Here is a 14,987-nt window from a genome sequence, read left to right as displayed (position 1 = left end):
AGGTAGAGAGGCAAAAGAAAAATAGCCATTAGTGTCCAGGTGCAGTTGCAGGTGCATGTGGGTGGACTGCAGGTTAAAGGGGGTGGGGCCACCTGGGCTGCTCCTAGGAATCACCCACACTTGAGCTGCGGGCTACAGCACTGGGGCACCGCCTTTGAGATCTCTTGCTTCAAACTTGCTCTGGTATTCCCACAAACACTGTTGTGTCTTTATCAGCATTTTCTCTTCTCCTGTGGAGTAGCAGGGGATTACAGAAGACTCTGATTTGTACTGAAATTTTGGGAACTGCCTACTTTGGAGCTGCAGGCTGAGAATCTTGGTGACTGCTTCCTATTATCCTTCTCCAAGCCTTCCAACATATGGTAAGACTAAATCCTTAGATCAAAATTCTTCATCCTTGAAATACAATGCAGTGCTAGTCATGATAGCTAACACTTTCTAAAGATTTCATGTGCCAGGTTGTCTTAGTCCACTTAGTGCTACTGTAATGGAATACGTTAGACTGGGTAATTTATAAAGAACAGGAATTTATTTCTCACAATTCAGAGGCTGTAAATTCAAAATGTAGGTACCAGCATCTAGTGAAGGCTGCATCTTCCAGAGGGATGGAACACTGTGTTCACATGTAGCAGAAAAGCACAAAAGCAAGGTACTGAGAGCTAAATGAAGCCCCCCTTTTAAGGGCCCTGATTCCCTTCACAATGGCATAGTTCATGACCTAATCATCTCTTGAAAACCCCACTTTTTAATACCATCGTATTGATAACAATTTAATTTTGATAGGGACACATAAAAATGATAGTGCAGGCATTCCAAATGATTTTTATATGTGTATGGTTTTACATAGATTAACAATCCTACACAGCAGGCACTATTACTAAATAGTTTGCTTCATGTAACAAAAATCATAGTTCTATAGATCTGTAAGAGGGTACATTTCTTTTTATTCTTGTGACAGAATGAGAGATGGAGGGAGGGAAGAGAGAAGAGAGATACCATCCACTAGTTCACTCCCCAAATGCCTGGGAGCCGGGAACAATCCAGATCATCTGCTGCCTCCCAGAGTACCCATTACCAGGAAGCTGGGATTGGAGCAGAGTCGGAACTCAAATCCAGGCACTCTGATGTAGGATATAGGGATCGCAAGCAGCAGTTTGACTGCAATATCAAATGCCTGCTTGGGAAGGTACATTTTTCAACTGAGCACATAGCTGCCCTGAAAATTTTCAGGACTTGTTAATAAGGAAAAGAGAATAAATATTGGATGGTTAAACAGTAGAGTTTGCCACATTCCTACTACTTTCAAAATGAGAAACTGGGAGAAGAGGAGCTTAAGTAATTTCAAGTCACCAATGTCATACAACTGGGAAGTAGTGAAGAAAGCATACATTTGTCTTCTTGAAAATCAAGTTCTGATGCAGTGGGTCTTTGCAGCTGTGCCAACAGCTATGTTCTTTTACCTCAGAAAAAATGTACTCACAGACATAATTTTGCATGCAGTTTTATCTGTTTCGTGTATTTTTTAAAAAAGATTTTATTTATTTATTTGAGAGGTAGAGTTACAGATAGTGAGAGGGAGAGACAGAGAGAAAGGTTTTCCATTGGCTGGTTCACTCCCCAAATGGCCGCAATGGCTGGAGCTTCCCTGTCTCCCACGTGGGTGCAGGGGCCCAAGCACTTAGGGCCATCTTTACTGCTTTCCCAGGCTACAGCAGAGAGCTGGATTGGAAGAGGAGCAGCTGGGACTAGAACCGGTGCCTATACGGGGTGCCAGCACTGCAGGTGGGGGATTAACCCACTGAGTCACAGCACTGGCCCCTGTTTCATGTATTTCTAAAGCCTATTATAAGTGCTTTTCTAGGACCTCCTGGGTTTCTTGATGGCATATTGATAAGAACTAACATTCTTCTTTCTATTAAGATAAAGTTTTGTAAGAGAGGATGTAAAGACAATGTGAGAGGGAAAGGTTACATTTTAGTATTTTAATTTACTACTGACAAGTTTTTCTACTTTTTAAATGGGACATAAGCCTTGAGCCCAGGATTCTAACCTCGTCTAGTATTTACCATCAAGGGGACATTGAGTAGATTTCATCATCTATTTGGATCTCTTTCTTTAACTGAAAAAATTATTTGAATTTTTAAAGCAATTCTAACTCTAACATCCTAATTTTTTAATGTTACCTGTTCTTGCCCTTGATGTCACCTACATGAATAATAAAATGAGTTGCAAGTCTTCTTTAGAGAGTTACTATTGTTTAATCTTAGTGGAGGACTTCTATGGTCAACAAATCAACAGTGTGCAGTGGTGAACCCCCGAACCCCTGAAATGGAGGAGGAAGCAAAGAAGCTCTGGCCTAGACCAACACACACAGGGCCCTAAACAAAAACAGCATCTTCAATGCAGAATAAAGGTACAGCGAAGTGTATCTGGAAGATAAATGTAACTGGAGCAATTAGTAACTATAGTAAACAACACAGGAAATCAGCTGAAAGGACCAGTCCTTAAAAAGAAGACAAAGAAGTGGTTTGGAGGAAATTGATAAATACAATGAAAACACTTTACCCCAGGAATAATTCACCATCACAGTCAATTCCAACAATCAGATTCTTAAAATTAACCAAGTGGCAAAGAATGTGGTAGATAATTACACTGTAAAAGAAAGATAAGAGCTCCTTGTAATCAATTCAAGCTTAAATGCCTATTTAGTGACTAAATGGGAAATGGGGTTATTGACTACTTAAACAATGGATTTGAGGAAAGGTGGGTGGTGGGCAAAGGATAGTGAATATGTTAAAATTGTGTAAGGGTGAGATTTATAACTTTAGAAATAAGTTTTTCTGATGGCTAAGAATTCAAATTAACAAGTTTTCCTGTCCTTGTATTAAAAAAAATAGTGGAACTGGGCATTGTTTTTCCTATACCAATGTGAAATAATTCCAAAAGCAAAAATAGCTTAGATACTTGATCTCTGGGAAATATTTGCTCCTAGAAGATTGAACTTTTGAACCAAATAAAATAGTTCATTATCAAGAGTAACAGCTTGCTCATCAAACTCACTTAAGACCTTCACTGTGTGGTGCCTACCCATTAAAGCCGTTAAGTAATAATTTCTGCCCAACCCCTCTGATTCCCCAGTTTTCAAGCCCTGAAAGCTCTGTGAATATTCCCTTTGACTTCTCCTTTATGAAACTTACAGAAGAAGGATTCTCTCTCTCTCTCTCTCTTTTTTTTTTAACATTTATTTAATGAATGTAAATTTCCAAAGTACGACTTATGGATTACAATGGCTTCCCCCCCATACCGTCCCTCCCACCCACAACCCTCCCCTTTCCCACTCCCTCTCCCCTTCCATTCACATCAAGATTCATTTTTGATTATCTTAATATACAGAAGATCAGCTTAGTATACATTAAGTAAGGATTTCAACGGTTTGCTCCCACACAGAAACATAAAGTGAAAAATAATAGATGATTTTTTTAAAATGATGATGAAATCAGAGCAGACCTATTGTCATGTTTAATCCCAGTGAGAGTCAAGTTGGGAATTGATAATTTCTTTTTTCTTTCTTTTTTTTTTTTACAGAAGATCAGTTTAGTATGCATTAAGTAAAAATTTCAACAGTTTGTACCCCCATAGAAACACAAAGTGAAATATATTGTTTGAGTACTCGTTATAGCATTAAGCCTCAATGTACAGCACATTAAGGACAGAGATCCTACATGAGGAGTAAGTGCACAGTGACTCCTGTTGTTGACTTTACCAATTGACACTCCTGTCTATGGCATCAGTAATCTCCCTATGCTCCAGTCATGAGTTTCCAAGGCTATGGAAGCCCTCTGAGTTCTCCGACTCTTATCTTGTTTAGACAAGGTCATAGTCAAAGTGGAGGTTCTCTCCTCCCTTCAGAGAAAGGTACCTCCTTCTTTGAAGACCTGTTCTTTCCACTGGGATCTCACTCACAGAGATCTTTTTGCCAGAGTGTCTTGGCTTTCCATGCCTGAAATACTCTCATGGGCTTTTCAGCCAGATCCGAATGCCTTTAGGGCTGATTCTGAGGCCAGAGTGCTATTTAGGACATCCGCCATTCTATGAGTCTGCTGAGTATCTCACTTCCCATGTTGGATCACTCTCCCCTTTATTTATTCTATCGGTTAATGTTAGCAGGTACTAGACTTGTTTATGTGCTCCCTTTGACTCTTAGTCCTTTCATTATGATCAATTGTGAACTGAAATTGATCCCTTGGAATAGTGAGATGGCATTGGTACATGCCACCTTGATGGGATTGAATTGGAATCCCCTGGTATGTTTCTAACTCTACCATTTGGGGCAAGTCAGCTTGAGCATGTCCCAAATTATACATCTCTTCCCTCTCTTATTCCCACTCTTATGTTTAACAGGGATCACATTTCAGTTAATTTTCAACACTTAAGAATAACTGTGTGATAATTACAGAATTAAACCAGTCATATTAAGTAGAACAGACAAAAAAAAATACTAAGAGGGATAATGTATTAAGTTGTTCATCAACAGTCAGGGCTATGCTGATCAAGTCACCGTTTCTCATAGTGTCCATTTCACTTCAGGAGGTTTCCTTTTTGGTGTTCAGTCAGTTGTCACCGATCAGGGAGAACATATGGTATTTGTCCCTTTGGGACTGGCTGGCTTCACTCAGCATGATGTGTTCCAGATTCCTCCATTTTGTTGCAAATGACTGGATTTCGTTGTTTCTTACTGCGGTATAGTATTCTAAAGAGTACATATCCCATAATTTCTTTATCCAGTCTACCGTTGATGGGCATTTAGGTTGGTTCCAGATCTTGGCTATTGTGAATTGTGCTGCGATAAACATTAGGGTGCAGACCGCTTTTTTGTTTGCCAATTTAAATTCCTTTGGGTAAATTCCAAGGAGTGGGATGGCTGGGTCGAACGGTAGGGTTATCTTCAGGTTTCTGAGGAATCTCCAGACTGACTTCCATAGTGGCTTGACCAGTTTGCATTCCCACCAACAGTGGGTTAGTGTCCCTTTTTCCCCACATCCTCGCCAGCATCTGTTGTTGGTAGATTTCTGTATGTGAGCCATTCTAACCGGGGGGAGGTGAAACCTCATTGTGCTTTTGATTTGCATTTCCCTGATTGCTAGCGACCTTGAACATTTTTTCATGTGTCTGTTGGCCATTTGGATGTCCTCTTTTGAAAAATGTCTATTGAGGTCCTTGGCCCATCTCTTAAGTGGGTTGTTGGTTTTGTTGTTGTGAAGTTTCTTGATCTCTTTGTAGATTCTGGTTATTAACCCTTTATCTGTTGCATAGTTTGCAAATATTTTTTCCCATTCTGTCGGTTGTCTCTTCACTCTCCTGACTGTTTCTTTTGCAGTACAGAAACTTCTCAATTTGATGCAATCCCAATAGTTGATTTTGGCTTTGACTGCCTGTGCCTCCCGGGTCTTTTCCAGAAATTCTTTGCCTGTGCCAATATCTTGAAGGGTTTCTCCAACGTTCTCTAATAACTTAATGGTGTCAGGACGTAGATTTAGGTCTTTAATCCATGTTGAGTGGATTTTTGTGTTAGGTGTAAGGTAGGGGTCTTGCTTCATGCTTCTGCACGTGGAAATCCAATTTTCCCAGCACCATTTATTGAATAGACTGTCCTTACTCCAGGAATTGGTTTTAGATCCTTGATCAAATATAAGTTGGCTGTAGATGTTTGGGTTGATTTCTGGTGTTTCAATTCTGTTCCATTGGTCTATCCATCTGTTTCTGTACCAGTACCATGCTGTTTTGATAACAACTGCCCTGTAGTATGTCCTGAAATCTGGTATTGTGATGCCTCCAGCTTTGTTTCTGTTGTACAAGATTGCTTTAGCTATTCGAGGTCTCTTGTGCCTCCATATGAATTTCAGCATTATTTTTTCTAGATCTGAGAAGAATGTCTTTGGTATCTTGATTGGGATTGCATTGAATGTATAAATTGCTTTTGGGAGAATGGACATTTTGATGATGTTGATTCTTCCAATCCATGAGCATGGAAGATTTTTCCATTTTTTGGTATCCTCTTCTATTTCTTTCTTTAAGATTTTGTAATTCTCATCGTAGAGATCTTTAACATCCTTGGTTAAGTTTATTCCAAGGTATTTGATTGTTTTTATAGCTATTGTGAATGGGATTGATCTTAGCAGTTCTTCCTCAGTCATGGCATTGCTTGTGTATAGAAAGCCTGTTGATTTTTGTGCATTGATTTTATATCCTGCCACTTTGCCAAACTCCTCTATGAGTTCCAATAGTCTCTTAGTAGAGTTCTTTGGATCCTCTAAGTAAAGAATCATATCGTCTGCAAAGAGGGATAGTTTGACTTCTTCCTTCTCAATTTGTGTTCCTTTGATTTCTTTTTCTTGTCTGATGGCTCTGGATAAAACTTCCAGAACTATGTTAAATAGCAGTGGTGAGAGTGGGCATCCCTGCCTGGTGCCAGATTTCAGTGGAAATGCTTCCAACTTTTCCCCATTCAATAGGATGCTGGCTGTGGGTTTTTTATAGATTGCTTTGATTATATTGAGGAATGTTCCTTCTATACCCAATTTGCTTAGAGTTTTCATCATGAAAGGGTGTTGAATTCTATCAAATGCTTTCTCTGCATCAATTGAGATAATCATATGGTTTTTCTTTTGCAGTCTGTTAATGTGGTGAATCACATTGATTGATTTGCGAATGTTGAACCATCCCTGCATACCAGGGATGAATCCCACTTGGTCTGGGTGGATGATTTTCCTGATGTGTTGTTGCACTCTATTGGCCAGAATTTTATTGAGGATTTTTGCGTCTATGTTCATCAGGGATATTGGTCTGTAATTTTCTTTCAGTGTTGCATCTTTCTCTGGCTTAGGGATTAAGGTGATGCTGGCTTCATAGAAAGAATTTGGGAGGATTCCCTCTTTTTCGATTGTTCTGAATAGTTTGAGAAGAAGTGGGATTAGTTCTTCTTTAAATGTCTGGTAGAATTCAGCAGTGAATCCATCTGGTCCTGGGCTTTTCTTTGTTGGGAGGGCCTTTATTACTGTTTCAATTTCTGTTTCAGTTATGGGTCTATTTAGGTTTTCTATGTCTTCATGGTTCAATTTTGGTAGATTGCATGTGTCCAGGAATCTATCCATTTCTGATAGATTTTCCTGTTTGCTGGCATACAGGTCCTTGTAGTAATTTCTGATGATTCTTTTTATTTCTGTGGTGTCTGTTGTTACGTTTCCTTTTTCATCTCTGATTTTATTGATTTGGGTCTTTTCTCTTCTTTTTTTAGTTAGTTGGGCCAATGGGGTGTCAATTTTGTTTATTTTTTCAAAAAACCAGCTTCTCGCTTGGCTGATTTTTTGTAGTGTTTTTTTTTGGATTCAATCCTGTTAATTTCTTCTCTGGTTTTAATTATTTCTCTTCTCCTACTAGATTTGGGTTTCGTTTGCTGCAGTTTTTCTAGGTCCTTGAGATGCGCTGAAAGCTCATTTATTTGGTACCTTTCCAATTTCTTGATATAGGCACCTATTGCTATAAATTTGCCTCTCAATACTGCTTTTGCTGTATCCCATAAGTTTTGATATGTTGTGTTGTTGTCTTCATTTACTTCCAGAAAGTTTTTGATTTCTCCTTTGATTTCTTGAATGACCCAGTGTTCATTCAGGAGCATGTTGTTCAGTCTCCATGTGTTTGCATACTTTCTGGGGTTTCCTGAGTTGTTAATTTCCAGCTTCATTCCACTGTGGTCTGAGAAGCTGCATGGTATGATTCTAATTTTTTTAAATTTGCTGAGACTTGCTTTATGGCCTAGTATGTGATCAGTCCTAGAGAAGGTTCCATGCACTGCTGAGAAGAATGTGAAGTCTGTAGATGTAGGGTTGAAAGTTCTGTAGATATCTGTTAGATCCATTTGGGCAATAGTGTCAATTAAATCTGCTGTTTCCTTGTTGATCTTCTGTCCGGATGATCTGTCTATTTCTGAGAGTGGAGTATTGAAGTCCCCCAGTACTATTGTATTGGAATCTAAATCTCCCTTTAAGTCCCTTAACATATCTTTTAAATAGACTGGTGCCCTGTAATTAGGTGCATATACATTTATAATAGTTACATCTTCCTGTTGAATTGAACCCTTAATCATTATATAGTGTCCCTCTTTGTCTCTCTTAACAGTTTTTGTATTAAAGTTTATTTTGTCTGATATTAATATGGCTACACCTGCTTTTTTTTGGTTTCTGTTGGCATGGAATATCTTTTTCCAACCTTTCACTTTCAGTCTGCATGCCTCTTTGTTAGAGAGATGTGTTTCTTGTAGGCAACAAATAGTTGGGTTGTGTTCTTTGAGCCAGTCAGCCAAACGGTGTCTTTTAACTGAAGAATTCAGACCATTAATGTTCAATGTGACTATTGATACATAGTGACTTTGCCCTGCCATTTTCCCGGAAATATTTTCTAGTATATGCTTTGAGCTTCCCATGCTCTTTTTTTTTTTTTTTATTTTTATTTTTTATTTTTTATTTTTTTTTTTTTTGACAGGCAGAGTGGACAGTGAGAGAGAGAGACAGAGAGAAAGGTCTTCCTTTGCCGTTGGTTCACCCTCCAATGGCCGCCGCGGCCGGCGCGCTGCGGCCGGCGCACCGCGCTGATCCGATGGCAGGAGCCAGGAGCCAAGTGCTTTTCCTGGTCTCCCATGGGGTGCAGGGCCCAAGCACCTGGGCCATCCTCCACTGCACTCCCTGGCCACAGCAGAGGGCTGGCCTGGAAGAGGGGCAACCGGGACAGAATCCGGTGCCCCGACCGGGACTAGAACCTGGGGTGCCGGCGCCGCTAGGCGGAGGATTAGCCTAGTGAGCCGCGGCGCCGGCCCCCATGCTCTTTTAATGGTAGGTGTTCTTCCTTTCCCTTCTTTCATATTGATGGCCGTGTTTCTGTGTTTCTGAGTGTAGCACATCTTTAAGTATCTTTTGCAGGGCCGGACGAGTGGCCACAAAGTCTTTCAATTTCTGTTTGCTATGAAAGGTCTTTATTTCACCTTCATTCACAAATGAGAGCTTGGCAGGATATAATATTCTGGGCATGCAATTTTTCTCTCTTAGCACCTGTGCTATGTCTCGCCATTCCCTCCTAGCCTGTAGTGTTTCTGATGAGAAGTCTGCTGTGAGTCTGATTGGAGATCCTCTGAGAGTAATCTGACGTTTCTCTCTTGCACATTTTAGGATCTTTTCTTTATGTTTCACTGTGGTAAGTTTAATTACCACGTGTCGTGGTGAGGATCTCTTTTGGTCATGTTTATTGGGGGTTCTATGAGCTTCCTGTACTAGGATGTCTCTGTCCTTCTCCAAACCTGGAAAGTTCTCTGCTAGTATCTCACTAAAAAGGCCTTCTAATCCTTTCTCTCTCTCCATGCCTTCAGGAACTCCTAGAACTCGAATGTTGTTTTTTTTAATAGTATCCTGTAGATTCCCAAGAATATTTTTTAGATTTCTAATTTCCTCTTCTTTTCTTTGGTTTGACTGTATGTTTTCCTGTGCTCTATCTTCTAAGTCCGATATTCTCTCTTCTGCTTCACCCATTCTGTTTTTAAGGCTTTCTAATGTGTTTGTCATTTGATCTATTGAACTCTTCATTTCATTTTGATTTCTCTTCACTATCACACTTTCCTGTTCTACTAGTTTCTGAGTTTCATTTTGATTCTTCCTTAAAATTTCATTTTCACGAGAGAGATTTTCAATCTTGTCCAATAAGGATTTCTGTAGTTCAAGGATTTGCTTTTCAAAACTTCTAAATGTTCTTATCATAAATTTTTTGAAATCCGTATCTTGCATTTCTTCTATCTCATCATCTTCATAATCTTGGTTTGGGGTGTTTTGTTTATTTGGAGGCATCATAGTGTCATCGCTGATCTTGTTCCCTCGATTTCTGTGTTTGTTACTTGGCATAGTTAATTCTTCTTTCGTCACTGTGCGTTTTTTTTTTTAATTTTTTTTTATTTATTTTATACTATGTCCATGTTAAGTGGACTGCCTGCTGTTGGAGGAGCCTTGGAGGCTTGAGATGGGTGCGGCCTGAGAGCTCTGCTTGGTTCTTCCTGGTTAAGGGTGTGCAAAGGTGACACCCTCAGGTTATGCGTGGTAAATCTCTCTCTTTTTATTTATTTATTTATTTATTTATTTATTTTATTTATTCAGGGGGTAAGTAACACCGCACGGCACGGCTGTGCAGAATTGATGGTGTTTAGCTTCTAGTCTCTGCCTTCTACCCAGAGTCTGTTTAGACTCCTCTGGATTCCCACTGGGTTGCCTAGGCTACTGAATTGTAGAGACTCAGTTCCTTAGCTCTCCCCTGTTGATATGTAAAACCAGAGAGCAGGCCTGCTCTTTGTCTCTTGCAAATTCTTGGAGCCCTGCAGCCTTGCAACCTTTGCAAGGTTAGGGGAAAGAGAAACCCCCAAGCTTTTTTTTTTCCTTCTTTCCGGTAGTGAGTTTGCTGCACTTTCCGGCCCCCCTCTAGATTCTGACCCCCATTTCCCTGCCAATGTCTCGGGTTATTGAGCTCACCTCCCCTTCCAGCGCCGATGTGTGGACTCAGAGCCCTGGACGTCCCAACTCTCCCTGCTGTTGTCTGTGTGATATGCACTCCCCTTCCTGCACTGGCGCGCAGACCTTGCGGCTTCCGCGGCTCGGTCCGCGGCTCGGCTTCTGCGTGGTGGGCGACCTTGCTCTCCCAGTAGGTCCTCCGATTCACAGCCACTCGATCCAGAAGAGTTTCCTCTGCAATATTTTCCTGGTTCTTTTTTCTGAGGCTACTGTAACTCCCCTTTTATTAAACTAAATTTTCCCGGACTATCGGTGCACGCCCTCACTATTCCGCCATCTAGAAGGATTCTCTCTCACTGTGAACATTAGATCTAATACACTTCATTTTGCTTGATCAATGGAGTTTTCTAGTGTCCTTTTGGGAAACTGACTTGTGAAAAGTGAAATGTTGTTCCTATATAACAAATAAAACTCTGATTATATCTTTTTAGAAATCAGCTCACTATATTATATCAAATTATTTTTAAATTTTGAATAGTAGGTTAAATGTCAAGATAACTTTGGATCTTTTCAAGAATCTTGGAAGTGGTAATACTTGAAATCTTTTTGCCCTTAGGAATTCAGAAAGCTCACAGAAATTGTATTTCCTATATCATTAATCTGTGGTAATCGTATGCCTCTTCTTCCCTTCTCCCAGCCCCCAAATGCAGAAAAAGAATAGAAGACTGATGGAATTTGAAACCATGTTCATTTAAGGATGGTTGAAGTAATTGTAGTTTTTACATTAATCCAAAACCAAATATTTTACTGTGCAAATACAGCTCTTCTTTTCTTTCTTTTTTTATAATTTAAAAAGCCTTACCTTCTTTTTCTTTTTTCTCCATAAACCTTTTATTTAAGGTATACAGACTTCATACATTTCATAATCACAACTTCAGAAACATGGTGATTCTTCCCACTGTACCTTCCCTCGCATCCCACTCCAACCTTCTTCCTTCCTCTCCTATTCCTATTCATCTACTTTCAGTTAACTTTATACACTTAAGATTAACTCTATACTAGGTAAAGAGTTCAACAAATAGTATGAAAAAAAAAAAAAACCTGTTCCTCAATAGTCCAGACAAGAGCTGTTCAAAGTCATCATATCTCCAAGTGTCAATTTCACTTCTATAGTTTACCTTATAGGTAAGTACTCCATTAGGTAGCATAGATTAGGGAAAAAATATGGTATTTGTCCTTTGGCAACTGGCTTATGTCACTAAGTATAATGTTTTTAGTTTCATCCATTTTGTTGCGAACAACAGTATTTCATTTTTAACTGCTGTGTAATATTCCATGGTGTACATATCCCATGATTTTTTATCCAGTCTTCAGTTGATAGATATTTGGGTTGATTCCATATCTTGGCTATTATGACTTGAGCTGCAATGAATTTGGGGGTACAGGTAACTCTTTCATATGCTGATTTCATTTCCCTTGAGTAAATTCCTAGGGTTGGGATGGCTGGATCATATAGTATGTCTATATTCAGATTTCTGAGGTAGCCCCATACTGTCTTCCAGAGTAGCTGTACCAGTTTATGTTCCCACCAACAGTGGATGAGGGTACATTTTACCCTACATCCTTGCCAGTATTTGTTGTTTTGTTAATATCTGTGTGAAAGCCATTCTAACAGGTGCAAGGTGAAACCTCATTGTAGATTTGATTGGCATTTCTCTGATGGCTAGAGATCCAGACAGCTTTTATTTTTTGAAGTGGGAAGAATAAATAAGCAACCTCTAAATAAAAGTATTTGTAGATAATTATTAATTGGGATAAATGAATTGAAGGAAATAAACAGAATACAGTAATTTAGGATTAAAGGCTTGCAGGGTAGGGAGAAAGGGGGAACTTACTAGGAAAAATGGTCAAGAAAAGCCTCTCTGAGAGGTAAACTGAAGCTGATAGCTGAGGGAGGGGCAAGGCTGATGGGGAGTCCAGTTTGCCCTAGGACACAACACTGAAGGGGCTTCACTCTCAGTCACATCAGTACAAGGTTGGTACTTTTCACAGCCCTCTCTTTCCGCATATCAGTCTTGGTATTCTGGAGAGGAGAAACAGCCAGTCACATAAAGAATGTGCAGGTTGTATTTGTGTGTATGTGTGTATATAAGAAGTTGTAGAGTGAGGGGTTGGGGATCTCAGGCAGAAAAACCAGATAAACAAAGGCCCAGAGGTAGAAAAGAGCTTGGTATGTTTAAGGCGTTGCATGAGGCCCCTGAATCTAGATGAGAGGGGATGGAGAAAGGAAGGCTCAAGCTAAGGCTGGAGGAATATCAGGCCCTGGGTCAGCCAGGCCATGTGGGTCACATGAGATGCACAGTCCTTATTCTAAGTGCATTGAGGATTGGCTTTAGTCTTGGAAGTGATGTGATTGAATATATGTGGTATAAGATTTATGAAAGCAGATTGGAAGGGGGCAAGGATAAAAAATGGAGACAACCAATCAGAAAGTGGTGGTGTTAGCACAAGCCAAAGAAGAAGATGATCTGGATTGGATGGAGATGTAAATGAATAGACAGATTCAAGATTTATTTTTAGGTAGAAATACTAAAATTTGGGGCCGCCTCTGTGGCCTAGAGGATAAAGCCACCACCTACAGTGCCAACATCCCATATAGGCACCAGTTCAAGTCCCGGCTCCTCCACTTCCGATCCAGCTCTCTACTATGGCCTGGGAAAGCAGTAGAAAATGGCCCAACTTCTTGAGCCCCTGCACCCATGTGGAAGACCCGGAAGAAACTCCTGGCTCCTAGTTTCGGATCGGCACAGTTCTGGCCATTGCAGCCAGCTGGGGGAGTGAACCAGCAGGTGGAAGACCTCTCTCTGTCTCTCTGCCTCTCATTCTCTCTCTGTGTAACTCTGACTTTCAAATAGATAAATAAATCTTAAAAAAAAAAAAAGAAATCATAAAATTTGCTGACATGGGATGTACATTTTTTTTTAAAGAAAAGATTTATTTATTTGAAAGGCACAGTTACAGAGAGCAAGAGGGAGAGACAGAGAAAGAGATCTTCCATCCACTAGTTCACTGCCCAAATGTCCACAATGGCCATGGCTGGGCTAGGTTGAAGCCAGGAGCCAGGAGCTTTTGGGTTTCCCACATGAGTGCGGGGACCCAAGGACCAAGTCCCACTGGTTTCCCAGGCACATTAGCAGGAAGCTAGTTTGGAAGTAGAACAACCAGGGCTTGAAACAGTACCCATATAGGATGCCTATATGGCAGGTGGCAGTTTTACCTACTGTACCACAATGCCGCCCCCCAGGGGATGCGCATCTTAGAATAGAAGTAAAACCTGGAGTTCCAAGTCATGAAAGTGTTGAGCTCCTCTAGGGAAAGATGGAGAGAAGCAGGGAGAAGAATAGAAAGTGGATTGGAGAGAGAAGGCTTGGGAAACTACAACCTCTTGGAAGTCCACTGGGGGACACTAGAGAGGAAGCAGGACAGTGGCAAACTTGTGAGTTAGCAACCCAAATGCCCATTGGTGGATGAAAAGATAAGGAAAATTTGGTGTATACATATATTGAAATATTATTCAGCCCCACAAGGAAGGAAATCCTGTCACATTTTACAACTAGGATGAGCCTTGAGAACATTTGAAGTACTGTGATTCCACTTGTAAGTATATGAGGTATGTAGAATGATCAAATGTGTAAAAATGATTGTCAGGGCTGGAAAGAGGGAAAACGGGGAGTTGCTCAATAGGAAGCAAGCTTCAGTTTCTTGTAAAGAAGTTCCAAAGTCCTGTCACACAACAATTGGAATGTGCTTAACACTACAGAAGTGTACACCTAAAATGATTTCAAGAGAATACATTTTATGCATTTCTACCACAATTTAAAAACAAAAGAATTAATATCTTAGAATTATTTCCATGAACTACATCAAACCTGTTTTCTTTGTATTACTATCACATTACATTAATAAGAAAATTGTGTTGTAATTATCATGCATTTGCTGTGACTCTGAGAATCTAATGTATTGGTAAATTCCTTAATGAATGAAAGCAATTTTTGAAAAAGAAAGGAAATGTTTTAATAAAGGGAGAAATGGCCAGCTTAGTTGAGTGCCCCCTCAATTGAGTGCCCACAAGATGAAACAAGATGAGAATAGAAAGTGAATTTGTGGAGCCGGCGCTGTGGCATAGCGGGTAGAGCTACCACCTGCAGTGCTGGCATCCCATTTGGGTGCCAGTTCAAGGTTCAAGTCCGGGCTGCTTCACTTCCGATCCAGCTCTCTGCTGTGGCCTAGGAAAGCAGTAGAAGATGGCCCAACTCCTTGGGCCCCTGCATCCATGTGGGAGATATGGAAGAAGCTCCTGGCTCCTGGCTTCAGATCAGCACAGCTCCGGCAGTTGCAGCCAATTGGGAAATGAACCAGTGGATGGAGGACCGGAGGATCTCTCTCTCT

Source organism: Oryctolagus cuniculus, chromosome 5 (genome assembly GCF_964237555.1).
Source record: "Oryctolagus cuniculus chromosome 5, mOryCun1.1, whole genome shotgun sequence".
In the NCBI taxonomy this organism is placed as follows: domain Eukaryota; kingdom Metazoa; phylum Chordata; class Mammalia; order Lagomorpha; family Leporidae; genus Oryctolagus; species Oryctolagus cuniculus.
The sequence above is the reverse complement of the archived record's forward strand: the minus strand, read 5'-3'. Positions refer to the sequence as shown.